General features: G+C 48.4%; 1 long non-coding RNA gene across 1 annotated transcript; it reads left to right on the top strand.

Moving 5' to 3' along the window:
- The first annotated feature begins 2,170 nt into the window (after positions 1–2,170).
- Positions 2,171–3,344, top strand: LOC138365748 (uncharacterized). The gene is made up of 3 exons (XR_011228975.1): positions 2,171–2,626; positions 2,764–2,892; positions 3,272–3,344. It is a non-coding gene; the product is annotated as an uncharacterized lncRNA (long non-coding RNA).
- Positions 3,345–17,183: the final 13,839 nt, after the last annotated feature.

Here is a 17,183-nt window from a genome sequence, read left to right as displayed (position 1 = left end):
AATGGTGAGTTGCAGGTGACACTTACTGGTTCTCTAGGGGTAAACCGCACTCGTCTCGGAGAGTTACAGCAGGAGGAGTTCCCCAAATTGGTTAGTAAGGCCGAAGGAGGACGTGTGGGTCCTGAGAAGGCTTACTTTCCATTTATATATATTATATATGCCATGCTATTCATGATGAAGGAACGATGGACGCCAGGAGCAACCGTGGGAACGGTGAATAAATATGTCCAGAAGTTCAAAGAACGTCTCACTAGAGCGAAGGGACTGGCTAGGAAACTCCTGAAGAAGGCGCAACGTAAGATGTCGGAGTGGTACGACAGGAGAGCTGCGCAGAGGGATTTTCAGGCCGGATCCAAAGTAATGGTTGTGCTGCCAGGTAAAGGTAGAGTGACCAGGTCGCGGTTCAAGAGACCATACCGAGTGCTGCGACGGTTGGGTCCAGTGTCGTACGAGATTGGGAAGCCGGATGGACCCCGGAAGAAACAGGTGTGTCATGCAGGCCGCCTGAGACCTTTCATCACTGTGGAAGGTAGAGCCGCCAAACAGGACGGAACGAATACCCGAGAAACCCAGCGGAAGACGGGTCTGAGTGTACCGAGGGACCGAGAACTCCCGGAGGAGGAAAGTAAGTGGTCCAGGGCGAACGGCACCAGTCTCACCCGCACTGAGAGTCTGACAAGGATCAAGGTCAAGCACATCAAGGGGAAGGACGACGCAGTAGCGGACGCCCTATCCCGCATGCACTAACCAGACATGACTCTTATTTTAAGGGGAGGGGTATGTGACGGAGTTCCCCCCCTTATAATTCTCCCACGCCTGCAGTAGAGTCATGTCTACTTTTCCCAAGCGTTCTCTACGTTGCAGGCTGCAATTTGATATATGGGAGAGAGTGAAGTGTTCTCGGAGAGCCGGGAAATTTGTGAAATAGTAATATTTTGGCCTGTGGTTTAGGCCCTTTAGGGGGCCAAGATGGCGCTTACCTCCCTGATCTCCCGCCAAAACCGTGTGACGTCAGTGGCACCGGATTGGTCACCGACAGCAGTGTGGCACCGGGAGCCAATGAAAACCTCCCGTGGCGAAAGTGACGTCACGAAGGAAGGGGGTCCGGCCAGCGCGCCGGGCTGGCGCCAGCAGTCAGACACGACACGTCATAGAGGTCGGACGTGCGACGGATGGTCCTGTCAGTTGGACAGTTGTATCTCGCTCCCGTGGATTTACGCGTCACCTGAAGTCCGCCAGTACTCTGAGAAGTCTTCCCTAGTTCATGTGTTGAACCAGAAGAGGGAATTGACGGTTATTTGAGCAACAAGTGCTCCAGTCAGGTACTGTGCCAGTAGCAGTGAAGCCGTGCAGTGACGTATGTGGCGTCTGTGGCAATTCACCAGTTCGTGACAGCGTAGTGGCAGACAGAGCCACTGGGTAGCTGAGGAAGAGAGGACTATTTGGGGAAACCGGACGACTGTAGCTGAGACGTAGGCGACAGCCGTTGCTGGGAGAAGACGACGGCCAGGAGACCGACTCCAACCTTCAAGAAGTCAAGAAGGAGAACGGACCTGCAGTGAGGAGGCACGGAGACGACGCGCTAAACGGTGGGACGACGAGAGGCTCTGGTAGGACACGACGACGTGTAGTGTGGGGGCGTTCCCGACACGAGGACCAGGAGCTACATCTCGACTCTCATCGGAGGATAGGGTGAAGTAGGTGGTTCTAGTTCCCTCCCCATTCCCCTTTAGTTAGCTATGTTATTCGGCTATATTATCTAGCCTGAGGATTTTATATGTCGTGAGCAAGTCTCACCCATGTCACGGTAAAGCACCAGTGTGCTAGACAGTACTATCAAGAGTACAAGGGGGCGTTATTATTGTTTGGCCGAAAAAAATCGGCCAAACACGAATTTTTCTGAAAAATTTATAAAAATACTACAACGTTCTGGCAACACCGTGGTCCAAACCGTTTAATGTTATGATAATAAATAACGTAATTAGAGTAAATTTTCCAGCCACAATTGTCCGAAATCTGGTCCTCGCGGCTCGGGTGCGCCGTAGGGTGATGCGTCATACGTTGTAAGCGTCTAGTATTTCGCAATAGAGTGGAGAATATCTTGTTATGCATATACAAATTATAAACACACTCGCTGGCAACTGTCTTCTGTGAGAGGGAGGGGCTATAATCCGATTACTGGCTTAGTCACCCTCTCAGTGTCTGTGCCGGCGGTCGTATGCCTGACGCGCTCGCACAGATCGTATTTTCTTGCATATACTGCACAATGGATATAGTATCGGACAAGAAGAAAGCTCTAAAGGCAAGAGCTCTACGCGTTAGCCAAGTAAAGAAGGAGCGTAAAGCCACACTGAGGCAAAACAAGAGTTCCCTTGAGTGAAGAGAGAGGGCAGCCTCCCGCCCCCACAACACACTACCTCGCCTCACACCCAGGCACCCACACCTCCTGTGGCACCTGCCACACCTCTGTGGCACCTGCCACACCTCCTGCTGCACCTGCAACACCACCTGCGGCACCTGCCACACCACCTGCGGCACCTGCCACTCAAGATCTTAGACCTGCAACTCAAGACGTTCTCCCTCTTGATGTTGCAAGATGTTGCATATTTCAGACCAATTATATTAGGTTAGTATGTATTATTTTTTATATCTTGATACTATATCATAAATAATTGTAAATATAAAGCTGCTGTCTTTTTTTTTATTTTTTTTTATTTTTTTTTTTATTTTTTTTTTTAATAATTTTTTTTTTTTTTTTATCAGGCGATCTTCATGGAACTTACACACCTTACTGAAGGAATGCCAATCTACAAGGGTGGTAATTTTGATTGAAATTGGTAGTTCATCAACCTCAGCCAAAGGTGGCTGAACTTTGACCTTCATTTTTTACAGGTAACTAATTTGCAACTATATGGTTGAATAACTTTTTTATTTATTATTCAATTTACATGGAACTTGCACATTATATGTAGAGTCTGTGCCTCTAAAAACCCAAGTTATATATTTCCCCTAAGATCATTTATTGATTTTATATATATTTATAAACATCATTTTGTTGCATAATTTTTTGGGTGAACTTTGAAAATTTGTATTATTGCACTAAATAGGTTTGGGATAATAATGCCACTAGACAACCTTTATTATATAGTATTGTGATAGCTGAGTATCATAGAAATAATATCAGTTGATATTTGTATTTGTTATATCAACTTTAAAACATGTAAAAAAATGGTTAAAAAAAGTTTTTTTTTTTTTCTCCCTCTCTATTTAGGCTGCGATGCTGAAACTTGGACCACTTGCAGCCCTCTTCACGTGTAACACGTCAATAAATTTTCATTGCACTAGAACAACTTTTATGAACCCTAACTAACGCCCCCTTAGTAATATTCATGTTGATTATTGGTGTGTACAGGCACCAGGAACCAGTGATAAATTTACTGTGTTGTGTATATCTTTCTATAGATTTTTTATATGAACATATAGTGGTAAATTATATATAATATTATGCCAGTATTTGGAGGTTAGGCTATGTGCCCAGAAACTATTTATTTTCCATGTATTGATGATTGATTTATATACCATATATATGTCTATGTTCATTCAGTGAATAATCATTTGTGAGTACAGTGAATTATTGCGTTATCGCCCACGAGAGAAAGTACTGAAAACTCCAGTGTTAATATTTCACAATATATTGTTGGATGAATAACAGTGTAAGACTATTACAGTGAGTCATTGTAGAATTGATTGTAGAAAAGACTGTTTGAGCCTGAGTACAGTGTAACTAAGTAATTCGGTTTATTTGTGCCAATATCGAGTGTGCGAGTTTCTAGTAATATTGGAGAATTTAAAGAAACCGCGCGCGTGAATCTAGAAAACAAGCAAATTTCGCGCGGAGAGACCATTGCGATCAGCTGTTCTTGACACTTGATGAGGAGGGGAGAATGTTGCCCTCTAGTGATCGCATACTAACCGTGGGAATTACCAGCCGCGTCAGGATCAGTTGATTAATTGATTATTGTTTGGCTTTGTGACATCTCTCATACATTTTAAGTAAAATACAAAACTATCTTTGTGTTTATATCATCCCCTCCATTGATCTTGTGGCTATATTATACTGGTAAATATAGAGTGATAACAATAAGTACCTGCCTGATTCCTGATCTTCGAGTGTGACCTTGCCAAGGCTACCACTGAATACACCAGTCCACTGATGGTGTTACTGGCCACCTAAAAACACCAGTTGGCGACCTTGTGATTAACCGTAGAGCCCTATTGTTGGGGAGGGCACACGACAGTCGATGTGATCGAGTCGTGTTCTCACTCTTTCTTAATAAGAGGCCGTTAAGATTGACTGGGAGACTCTCCTGGCGTGCAAAGGCGCCGTGAGGATCGAGGGAAGACCCGCAGGGCTACGGTGAGTGACTTTGAGCATAACTATTGCTTACCCCAGAGTAAGGGTAGAGAATAATAGAATGGTGGAAACCCCAACATTGGCGACCTTGCCAGGATATAGATCGAAGTAAAGGTTGCAGTGGTACTTGGCAGTGGTGTTAGAGATCAGGTGCAGGTTAACACTCGTAGCACAAGATGGAGGATGATAAAGTAACCAGGTTTATTGACTCTAGAGATGAACAGGTGCTGGAAGAGTGCACCAAGGCACAGTTACAGGCTATAGCGAATCATTTTGGAATAAAGCTGAAATCTGCCAGAGTTGGTGAAAGAAGACTAGAGATAATGGCTCAGCTCAAGGCTCGAGACGAAGCTTTGGGGGAGGAACGGCCCCAAACACCTGCCAGTGTGGGTGAGCGCCTGAGTATTGGTGGAAGCAGCAGGGGATCCAGCGGCAGCAGGCACAGCATAAAGCTGGAAATAATGAAGCTGCAGCTAGAAGCACAGCAGCGCAAGGAAGAGCGAGAAGCAGAAGCGCAGCTGAGGAGAGAAGAGGCACAGCAGCGCAAAGAAGAACGAGAAGCACAACAGCGCAAAGAGGAGCGAGAAGCAGAAGCACAGATGAAGCGTGAGGAGCGAGAAGCACAACTGCGCCGAGAAGAACAAGAGCGAGAAGCACAGATGAAGCATGAGGAGCGAGAAGCACAGCTGCGCCGGGAAGAACGAGAGCGAGAAGCAGAAGCACAGCTGAAGCGTGAGGAACGAGAAGCACAGCTACGCTGGGAAGAGCAAGAGCGAGAAGCACAGCTACGCAGGGAAGAACGAGAGCAAGAAGTTAGGCTGAGACAAATGGAAATAGAAGCCAACCAGGAGGTGGAGCTGAAGCGAGCTGAACTGGGACTAGGTGCCCCTGCCCCGCCACAGGAAGACCGACGAGTGAGGGAACGAGACCTGCCGGTCTTTGTGCCTAGTGAAGCCGAAAGTTTCTTCGATCACTTTGAGAGAGTTGCTGCTATGAAGAGGTGGCCGAGGGCGGAGTGGGCGGAGTTGGTCCAAGGGAGGCTCACAGGTGAAGCTCGTGAAGCCTTCACTATGCTCGACTTCCAAGAATGCACTAACTACGATGCGGTAAAACGAGCTGTGCTCCGTTCCTTTAAGCTCACGCCAGAGTGTTACAGAAAGAGGTTTAGAGAATGTACCCAGTTGCCAGGAAAATCGTATGCGGAGACGGCGAGGGACATAGAAAGAAAGCTCCTTAAGTGGCTGGACTCTGAGGAAGCAAGGTCGGTCGAAGAGGTCAAGGAACTAATGGCCATGGAAAAGTTTATGTCCGTGCTCTCTCCTGAGATCAGGATGAGGGTAAAGGAGGCGGACATAAAGGACCTGAGGGCCGCAGCGGACCGAGCCGACATGTTAGAAGAAGCCCTACGCCCACGCCGAGAGGGACAGCACCGACCACCCGCATATGTCGGAAACGATAGGAATTATAGGAGGACGGATGGATGGAGGACAGGAACGAGTTCTCCCAAGTCCCATTTCTCAAGTTGGAACACCCGAGGATCAAAAGGTGCTGTAGCGCCGATAGAGGAGAACCAAGCTGAGAGCTCGGGAACTGTTACTGCAGGGAAAGAAACGACAAGTGAGGCGGGAAAGACACAGGGTGTGACGGTCTCTGGAGGCAGTGCTAAGGCGAGCGGTGGCGGATGGTCTCCGCCGAGGGGTCGCTGCTACAACTGTGGAATACCCGGACACGTCGCGCGGGAATGCAGACGCCCTAAGCAGCGGGGACACGTTGCTTTAGTGATGTTCGAGGACCAGAGGGCCGAGGGAGTGCGGGATGAACCCGTGCTGAATGGGGAAAAGAAAGTTCACCCATTCGTGTGTCAAGGAACCGTAAGGATGGAGGTCGCAGACCCCATCCCAGTGAAGATGCTAAGAGACACCGGGGCTGACTTTACCCTGGTAAGTGAAACCCTGTTCCCCGAGGGTTACGAAAGTACCAGTGTGGGGGTGGCACGTGTGACCACTGTGGGAGGCCCAGTGAGGATGCCCCTACACCAGGTAACTTTAAATTCCGACTATGGCTGCCAGACCCTAGTGGTGGGAGTCTGTACATCAATGCCCAAGATGGAGGCGCAGGTCATCTTGGGGAATGACGCATGTGGAGGATACGTCCTCCCGCATCTCGTGAAGGGCGAAGAGTGCATAGAACAGTACAAGGAGACAGGCGGGGAGTTGAACGCCTGTGGGGACGAGAAGGGAATCGCACCGGTGGCGATCCCAGTTTGTACTGTGACACCGAGACAACGCGAAGAACCAAGAGGTTGTGAATCTGATGGGGCTGAGGAGTCGATTGACAGCCTGGGAACAGATCACCTCTGCGTAGGACCCAGAGAACGAGCGGAGGGCGAAGGTAGCCCGAATGGTGAGTTGCAGGTGACACTTACTGGTTCTCTAGGGGTAAACCGCACTCGTCTCGGAGAGTTACAGCAGGAGGAGTTCCCCAAATTGGTTAGTAAGGCCGAAGGAGGACGTGTGGGTCCTGAGAAGGCTTACTTTCCATTTATATATATTATATATGCCATGCTATTCATGATGAAGGAACGATGGACGCCAGGAGCAACCATGGGAACGGTGAATAAATATGTCCAGAAGTTCAAAGAACGTCTCACTAGAGCGAAGGGACTGGCTAGGAAACTCCTGAAGAAGGCGCAACGTAAGATGTCGGAGTGGTACGACAGGAGAGCTGCGCAGAGGGATTTTCAGGCCGGATCCAAAGTAATGGTTGTGCTGCCAGGTAAAGGTAGAGTGACCAGGTCGCGGTTCAAGAGACCATACCGAGTGCTGCGACGGTTGGGTCCAGTGTCGTACGAGATTGGGAAGCCGGATGGACCCCGGAAGAAACAGGTGTGTCATGCAGGCCGCCTGAGACCTTTCATCACTGTGGAAGGTAGAGCCGCCAAACAGGACGGAACGAATACCCGAGAAACCCAGCGGAAGACGGGTCTGAGTGTACCGAGGGACCGAGAACTCCCGGAGGAGGAAAGTAAGTGGTCCAGGGCGAACGGCACCAGTCTCACCCGCACTGAGAGTCTGACAAGGATCAAGGTCAAGCACATCAAGGGGAAGGACGACGCAGTAGCGGACGCCCTATCCCGCATGCACTAACCAGACATGACTCTTATTTTAAGGGGAGGGGTATGTGACGGAGTTCCCCCCCTTATAATTCTCCCACGCCTGCAGTAAGAGTCATGTCTACTTTTCCCAAGCGTTCTCTACGTTGCAGGCTGCAATTTGATATATGGGAGAGAGTGAAGTGTTCTCGGAGAGCCGGGAAATTTGTGAAATAGTAATATTTTGGCCTGTGGTTTAGGCCCTTTAGGGGGCCAAGATGGCGCTTACCTCCCTGATCTCCCGCCAAAACCGTGTGACGTCAGTGGCACCGGATTGGTCACCGACAGCAGTGTGGCACCGGGAGCCAATGAAAACCTCCCGTGGCGAAAGTGACGTCACGAAGGAAGGGGGTCTGGCCAGCGCGCCGGGCTGGCGCCAGCAGTCAGACACGTCATAGAGGTCGGACGTGCGACGGATGGTCCTGTCAGTTGGACAGTTGTATCTCGCTCCCGTGGATTTACGCGTCACCTGAAGTCCGCCAGTACTCTGAGAAGTCTTCCCTAGTTCATGTGTTGAACCAGAAGAGGGAATTGACGGTTATTTGAGCAACAAGTGCTCCAGTCAGGTACTGTGCCAGTAGCAGTGAAGCCGTGCAGTGACGTATGTGGCGTCTGTGGCAATTCACCAGTTCGTGACAGCGTAGTGGCAGACAGAGCCACTGGGTAGCTGAGGAAGAGAGGACTATTTGGGGAAACCGGACGACTGTAGCTGAGACGTAGGCGACAGCCGTTGCTGGGAGAAGACGACGGCCAGGAGACCGACTCCAACCTTCAAGAAGTCAAGAAGGAGAACGGACCTGCAGTGAGGAGGCACGGAGACGACGCGCTAAACGGTGGGACGACGAGAGGCTCTGGTAGGACACGACGACGTGTAGTGTGGGGGCGTTCCCGACACGAGGACCAGGAGCTACATCTCGACTCTCATCGGAGGATAGGGTGAAGTAGGTGGTTCTAGTTCCCTCCCCATTCCCCTTTAGTTAGCTATGTTATTCGGCTATATTATCTAGCCTGAGGATTTTATATGTCGTGAGCAAGTCTCACCCATGTCACGTTAAAGCACCAGTGTGCTAGACAGTACTATCAAGAGTACTTGTAATATTCATGTTGATTATTGGTGTGTACAGGCACCAGGAACCAGTGATAAATTTACTGTGTTGTGTATATCTTTCTATAGATTTTTGATATGAACATATAGTGGTAAATTATATATAATATTATGCCAGTATTTGGAGGTTAGGCTATGTGCCCAGAAACTATTTATTTTCCATGTATTGATGATTGATTTATATACCATATATATGTCTATGTTCATTCAGTGAATAATCATTTGTGAGTACAGTGAATTATTGCGTTATCGCCCACGAGAGAAAGTACTGAAAACTCCAGTGTTAATATTTCACAATATATTGTTGGATGAATAACAGTGTAAGACTATTACAGTGAGTCATTGTAGAATTGATTGTAGAAAAGACTGTTTGAGCCTGAGTACAGTGTAACTAAGTAATTCGGTTTATTTGTGCCAATATCGAGTGTGCGAGTTTCTAGTAATATTGGAGAATTTAAAGAAACCGCGCGCGTGAATCTAGAAAACAAGCAAATTTCGCGCGGAGAGACCATTGCGATCAGCTGTTCTTGACACTTGATGAGGAGGGGAGAATGTTGCCCTCTAGTGATCGCATACTAACCGTGGGAATTACCGGCCGCGTCAGGATCAGTTGATTAATTGATTATTGTTTGGCTTTGTGACATCTCTCATACATTTTAAGTAAAATACAAAACTATCTTTGTGTTTATATCATCCCCTCCATTGATCTTGTGGCTATATTATACTGGTAAATATAGAGTGATAACAATAAGTACCTGCCTGATTCCTGATCTTTGAGTGTGACCTTGCCAAGGCTACCACTGAATACACCAGTCCACTGATGGTGTTACTGGCCACCTAAAAACACCAGTTGGCGACCTTGTGATTAACCGTAGAGCCCTATTGTTGGGGAGAGCACACGACAGTCGATGTGATCGAGTCGTGTTCTCACTCTTTCTTAATAAGAGGCCGTTAAGATTGACTGGGAGACTCTCCTGGCGTGCAGTGGCGCCGTGAGGATCGAGGGAAGACCCGCAGGGCTACGGTGAGTGACTTTGAGCATAACTATTGCTTACCCCAGAGTAAGGGTAGAGAATAATAGAATGGTGGAAACCCCAACAATATATATATATATATATATATATATATATATATATATATATATATATATATATATATATATATATATATAGGTTAGATAGGTTAGGTTAGGTAGGGTTGGTTAGTTATCATATATCTACATTAGTTTTAACTCGTTTTAACTAGTTTTAGTTAGTTTTAACAATAACTAGCTAGTTTTAACTTTATAAATATATTATTTATATATATATATATATATATATATATATATATATATATATATATATATATATGTATATATATATATATATATATATATATATATATATATATATATTATATAAAAAGTTTGTGAGGAAGAGCTCTGGTGCCAATGTGGGGACCCATAGCCTCGGAGAAGAAAATAAAAAGTATTCAGGGGAGACCTTGTGGTCACTCACTAAACACTAATATTTTCTTTTACCACCCCCATTCTTTTATATGTACACATAGATATTTGCTTTATTTGAACTTTGTTATAAAGAGGGATTTACATAAAGGTTACAAAGATGGTTATCATAGGTTATCATATATATATTATTTATATATATATTATTTATATATATATTTATATATATATTATTTATATATATATTATTATTTATATATATATTATTTATATATAAATATATTATTTATATATTTATATATATATATATATATATATATATATATATATATATATATATATATATATATATATATATATTAGTGTAATATATAAGGGTGTAGTGTAATAGTATATATATATATATATATACTATTACACTACACCCTTATATATTACACTAATATATATATATATATATATATATATATATATATATATATATATATATATATATATATATATATATATATATATATATATATAATATATATTATAAAAATTATTTATATATATATATTATTTATATATATATTATATATATAATTATATTGGTCATATGTTTTTGTATTTTTGCTGATTTGTTAGTAAATAATAAAAGAAATATAAATTATTTGAATTTTTTACCCTTAAATTTGTTTTAATATTTAGATTGAAAACAATAATATAATATAAAAAAATATAACAAAAATAATAATACAATATAAAATAAAATATAATAAAAATAATATAATATAAAATAATATAATTTAATTTCAAGAAATTTAACTTTAAACACAAAGATGTGAAAAGGGTTCAGATTATAGGCTCAAACCTTTCATAAGAGATTCATATTGGTGTATGAATGGATTATGAATGACTCATGTTAGGAGTGTAAAGTTGCCACAACATCTCAAATTAGTGTTAGATACATAGGTCTTGGTTATAAGTTTTTGAAACCTATTTAAGTCCATACACAATAACGTATCTGATACGATAAAACAAACGTTTCCAATCCTTTCATATACTTTCCAGATATGTTGTGGCAACCTAAAATTGTTTGCTGGGTAGTGCAGGGTGGCAGTAGTGTAGGGTAGCAGTAGTAAAGGGGTCAGTAGTGTAGGGTGGCAGTAGTGGAGGGTGGCAGTAGTGAAGGGTGGCAGTAGTGTAGGGTGGTGGTAGTGGAGAGTGGTAGTAGTGTATGGTGGCAGTAGTGTATGGTGGCGGTAGTGTAGGGTGGCGGTTGTGAAGGGTGGCAGTAGTGTAGGGTGGCATTAGTGTAGAGTGGCAGTAGTGAAGAGTGGTGGTAGTGTAGGGTGGCGTTAGTGTAGGGTGGCGGTAATGGAGGGTGGCGGTAGTGAAGGGTGGCAGTAGTGTAGGGTGGCAGTTGTGTAGGGTGGAGGTAGTGAAGGGTGGAAGTAGTGTAGGGTGGCATTAGTGTAGGGTGGCAGTAGTGAAGAGTGGTGGTAGTGTAGGGTGGCGTTACTGTAGGGTGGCGGTAATGGAGGGTGGCAGTAGTGAAAGGTGGTGGTAGTGGAGGGTGGCAGTAGTGAGGGGTGGCGGTAGTGAAGGGTGGAAGTAGTGAAGGGTGGCAGGGGTGGAGGGAGGCATTAGTGAAGGGTGGCGGTAGTGAAGGGTGGCGGTAAAGAAGGGTGGTGGTAGTGTAGGGTGGCGTTAGTGTAGGGTGGCGGTAATGGATGGTGGCGGTAGTGAAGGGTGGCAGTAGTCAAGGGTGGCGGTAGTGGAGGGTGGCGGTAGTGAAGGGTGGCGGAAGTGAAGGGTGGCAGTAGTGTAGGGTGGCGGTAGTGGAGGGTGGCAGTAGTGAAGGGTGGCGGTAGTGGAGGGTGGCGGTAGTGAAGGGTGGCGGTAGTGTAGGGTGACAGTTGTGTAGGGTGGCGTTAGTGAAGGCTGGCAGTAGTGTAGGGTGGCATTTGTTTAGGGTGGAGGTAGTGAAGGGTGGTAGTAGTGTAGGGTGGCGTTAGTGTAGGGTGGCAGTAGTGAAGAGTGGTGGTAGTGTAGGGTGGCGTTACTGTAGGATGGCGGTAATGGAGGGTGGCGGTAATGAAGGGTGGCAGTAGTGGAAGGTGGCAGTAGTGAGGGGTGGTGGTAGTGAAGGGTGGCAGTAGTGAAGGGTGGCAGTTGTGGAGGGAGGCATCAGTGAAGGGTGGCGGTAGTGAAGGGTGGCGGTAAAGAAGGGTGGTGGTAGTGTAGGGTGGCGTTAGTGTAGGGTGGCGGTAATGGAGGGTGGTGGTAGTGAAGGGTGGCAGTAGTGGAGGGTGGCAGTAGTGGAGGGTGGCAGTAGTGTAGGGTGGCATTAGTGAAAAGTGGTGGTAGTGAAGGGTGGCAGTAGTGAAGGGTGGTGATAGTGAAGGGTGGCAGTAGTGGAGGGTGGCAGTAGTGAAGGGTGGCAGTAGTGAAGGGTGGCAGTAGTGGAGGGTGGCAGTAGTGTAGGGTGGCAGTAGTGAAGGGTGTTGGTAGTGAAGGGTGGCTGTAGTGAAGGGTGGTGATAGTGAAGGGTGGCAGTAGTGGAGGGTGGTGGTAATGAAGGGTGGCAGTAGTGTAAAGTGGCAGTAGTATTGGGTGGCAATAGTGTATGGTGGCAGTAGTAGAGGTTGGTGGTAGTGAATGGCAGTAGTGAAGGGTGGCAGTAGTGAAGGGTGGCAATAGTGGAGGGTGGCAGTAGTGGAGGGTGGTGGTAGTGACGGGTGGCAGTAGTGAAGGGTGGCAGTAGTGTAGGGTGGCAGTAGTGAAGGGTGGTGGTAGTGAAGGGTGGCAGTAGTGAAGGGTGGCAGTAGTGTAGGGTGGCAGTAGTGAAGGGTGGTGGTAGTGAAGGGTGGCAGTAGTGAAGGGTGGCAGTAGTGAAGGGTGGTGGTAGTGAAGGGTAGTTGTAGTGAGGGTGGCAGTTGTGAAGGGTGGCAGTAGTGAAGGGTGGCAGTAGTGGAGGGTGGCAGTAGTGGAGGGTGTTGGTAATAAAGGGTGGCAGTAGTGTAATGTGGCAGTAGTACTGGGTGGCAGTAGTGGAGGGTGGCAGTAGTGAAGGGTAGCTGTAGTGAAGGGTGGTATTAGTGAATTGTGGCAGTAGTGGAGGGTGGTGGTAATGAAGGGTTGCAGTAGTGTTAAGTGGCAGTAGTACTGGGTGGCAGTAGTGTAGGGTTGCAGTAGTGAAGGGTTGCAGTAGTGAAGGGTGGCATTAGTGAAGGGTGGCGGTAGTGAATGTTGACGGTTGTGAAGGGTGGCGGTAATGGAGGGTGGCAGTAGTGAAGGGTTGCGGTAGTGTAGAGTGGCGGTAGTGGAGGGTGGCGGTAGTGAAGGGTAGCGGTAGTGTAGGGTGATGGTAGTGAATGGTGGCGGTAGCGTAGGGTGGCGGTAGCGTAGGGTGGCGGTAGTGAAGGGTGGCGGTAGTGGAGCGTGGCAGTAGTGTAGGGTGGCAGTTGTGTAAGGTGGAGGTAGTGAAGGGTGGTAGTAGTGTAGGGTGGCATTAGTGTAGGGTGGCAGTAGTGAAGAGTGGTGGTAGTGTAGGGTGGCGTTACTGTAAGGTGGCGGTAATGGAGGGTGGCAGTAGTGAAGGGTGGCAGTAGTGGAGGGTGGCAGTAGTAAGGGGTGGCGGTAGTGAAGGGTGGCAGTAGTGAAGGGTGGCAGTTGTGGAGGGAGGCATTAGTGAAGGGTGGCGGTAGTGAAGGGTGGCGGTAAAGAAGGGTGGTGGTAGTGTAGGGTGGCGTTAGTGTAGGGTGGCGGTAATAGATGGTGGCAGTAGTGAAGGGTGGCAGTAGTGGAGGGTGGCGGTAGTGGAGGGTGGCGGTAGTGAAGGGTGGCGGTAGTGAAGGGTGGCAGTAGTGTTGGGTGGCGGTAGTGGAGGGTGGCAGTAGTGGTGGGTGGTTGTAGTGGAGGGTGGCGGTAGTGTAGGGTGACAGTTGTGTAGGGTGGCGTTAGTGAAGGCTGGCAGTAGTGTAGGGTGGCAGTTGTTTAGGGTGGAGGTAGTGAAGGGTGGTAGTAGTGTAGGGTGGCGTTACTGTAGGATGGCGGTAATGGAGGGTGGCGGTAGTGAAGGGTGGCGGTAGTGGAGGGTGGCAGTAGTGAGGGGTGGCGGTAGTGAAGGGTGGCAGTAGTGAAGGGTGGCAGTTGTGGAGGGAGGCATTAGTGAAGGGTGGCGGTAGTGAAGGGTGGCGGTAAAGAAGGGTGGTGGTAGTGTAGGGTGGCGTTAGTGTAGGGTGGCGGTAATGGAGGGTGGCAGTAGTGTAGGGTGGCAGTAGTGAAAAGTGGTGGTAGTGAAGGGTGGCAGTAGTGAAGGGTGGTGAGAGTGAAGGGTGGCAGTAGTGGAGGGTGGCAGTAGTGAAGGGTGGCAGTAGTGAAGGGTGGCAGTAGTGGAGGGTGGCAGTAGTGTAGGGTGGCAGTAGTGAAGGGTGTTGGTAGTGAAGGGTGGCTGTAGTGAAGGGTGGTGATAGTGAAGGGTGGCAGTAGTGGAGGGTGGTGGTAATGAAGGGTGGCAGTAGTGTAAAGTGGCAGTAGTATTGGGTGTCAGTAGTGTATGGTGGCAGTAGTAGAGGTTGGTGGTAATGAAGGGTGGCAGTAGTGAAGGGTGGCAGTAGTGAAGGGTGGTGGTAGTGAAGGGTAGTTGTAGTGAGGGTGGCAGTTGTGAAGGGTGGCAGTAGTGAAGGGTGGCAGTAGTGAAGGGTGGCAATAGTGGAGGGTGGCAGTAGTGGAGGGTGGTAGTAGTGAAGGGTGGCAGTAGTGAAGGGTGGCAGTAGTGTAGGGTGGCAGTAGTGAAGGGTGGTGGTAGTGAAGGGTGGCAGTATTGAAGGGTGGTGGTAGTGAAGGGTGGCGGTGGTGAAGGGTGGTAGTAGTGAGGGTGGCTGTAGTGAAGGGTGGCAGTAGTGTAGCGTGGCAGTAGTGAAGGGTGGTGGTAGTGAAGGGTGGCAGTAGTGAAGGGTGGTGGTAGTGAAGGGTAGTTGTAGTGAGGGTGGCAGTTGTGAAGGGTGGCAGTAGTGAAGGGTGGCAGTAGTGGAGGGTGGCAGTAGTGGAGGGTGTTGGTAATAAAGGGTGGCAGTAGTGTAATGTGGCAGTAGTACTGGGTGGCAGTAGTGGAGGGTGGCAGTAGTGAAGGGTGGCTGTAGTGAAGGGTGGTGATAGTGAAGGGTGGCAGTAGTGGAGGGTGGTGGTAATGAAGGGTTGCAGTAGTGTAGGGTGGCAGTAGTACTGGGTGGCAGTAGTGTAGGGTGGCAGTAGTGAAGTGTTGCAGTAGTGAAGGGTGGCATTAGTGAAGGGTGGCGGTAGTGAATGGTGACGGTTGTGAAGGGTGGCGGTAATGGAGGGTGGCAGTAGTGAAGGGTTGCGGTAGGGTAGGGTGGCGGTAGTGGAGGGTGGCGGTAGTGAAAGGTAGCGGTAGTGTAGGGTGATGGTAGTGAATGGTGGCGGTAGCGTAGGGTGGCGGTAGTGAAGGGTGGCGGTAGTGGAGGGTGGCAGTAGTGTAGGGTGGCAGTTGTGTAGGGTGGAGGTAGTGAAGGGTGGTAGTAGTGTAGGGTGGCATTAGTGTAGGGTGGCAGTAGTGAAGAGTGGTGGTAGTGTAGAGTGGCGTTACTGTAGGATGGCGGTAATGGAGGGTGGCGGTAGTGAAGGGTCGCGGTAGTGGAGGGTGGCAGTAGTGAGGGGTTGCAGTAGTGAAGGGTGGCAGTAGTGAAGGGTGGCGGTAGTGAAGGGTGGCAGTAGTGAAGGGTGGCAGTTGTGGAGGGAGGCATTAGTGAAGGGTGGCGGTAGTGAAGGGTGGCAGTAGTGAAGGGTGGCAGTTGTGGAGGGAGGCATTAGTGAAGGGTGGCAGTAGTGAAGGGTGGCAGTAAAGAAGGGTGGTGGTAGTGTAGGGTGGCGTTAGTGTAGGGTGGCGATAATGGAGGGTGGCGGTAGTGACGGGTAGCAGTAGTGGAGGGTGGCGGTAGTGACGGGTGGCAGTAGTGAAGGGTGGCGGTAGTGAAGGGTGGCAGTAGTGAAGGATGGCAGTTGTGGAGGGAGGCATTAGTGAAGGGTGGCGGTAGTGAAGGGTGGCGGTAAAGAAGGGTGGTGGTAGTGTAGGGTGGCGTTAGTGTAGGGTGGCAGTAATGGAGGGTGGCAGTAGTGAAGGGTGGCAGTAGTGGAGGGTGGCGGTAGTGGAGGGTGGCAGTAGTGTAGGGTGGCATTAGTGAAAAGTGGTGGTAGTGAAGGGTGGCAGTAGTGAAGGGTGGTGATAGTGAAGGGTGGCAGTAGTGGAGGGTGGCAGTAGTGAAGGGTGGCAGTAGTGAAGGGTGGCAGTAGTGGAGGGTGGTAGTAGTGTAGGGTGGCAGTAGTGAAGGGTGTTGGTAGTGAAGGGTGGCTGTAGTGAAGGGTGGTGATAGTGAAGGGTGGCAGTAGTGGAGGGTGGTGGTAATGAAGGGTAGCAGTAGTGTAAGGTGGCAGTAGTATTGGGTGGCAGTAGTGTATGGTGGCAGTAGTGGAGGTTGGTGGTAGTGAAGGGTGGCAGTAGTGAAGGGTGGCAGTAGTGAAGGGTGGTGGTAGTGAAGGGCAGTTGTAGTGAGGGTGGCAGTTGTGAAGGGTGGCAGTAGTGAAGGGTGGCAATAGTGGAGGGTGGCAGTAGTGGAGGGTGGCAGTAGTGGAGGGTGGCAGTAGTGAAGGGTGGCAGTAGTGAAGGGTGGCAATAGTGGAGGGTGGCAGTAGTGGAGGGTGGCAGTAGTGAAGGGGTGGAAGGAGTGAAGGGTGGCAGTAGTGGAGGGTGGCAGTAGTGGGGGTGTTGGTAATGAAGGGTGGCAGTAGTGTAATGTGGCAGTAGTACTGGGTGGCAGTAGTGGAGGGTGGCAGTAGTGAAGGGTGGCAGTAGTGAAGAGTGGTGATATTGAAGGGTGGCAGTAGTTGAGGGTGGTGGTAATGAAGGGTTGCAGTAGTGTTAAGTGGTAGTAGTACTGGGTGGCAGTAGTGTAGGGTGGCAGTAGTGAAGGGTTGAAGTAGTGAAGGGTGGCATTAGTGAAGGGTGGCAGTAGTGGATGGTGACGGTTGTGAAGGGTGGCGGTAATGGAGGGTGGCATTAGTG

The sequence above is a fragment of the Procambarus clarkii genome, chromosome 17, assembly GCF_040958095.1.
Source record: "Procambarus clarkii isolate CNS0578487 chromosome 17, FALCON_Pclarkii_2.0, whole genome shotgun sequence".
Taxonomy (NCBI): domain Eukaryota; kingdom Metazoa; phylum Arthropoda; class Malacostraca; order Decapoda; family Cambaridae; genus Procambarus; species Procambarus clarkii.
Note: the sequence above shows the minus strand (reverse complement) of the source record. Positions and strands in the feature narration are given on the sequence as shown.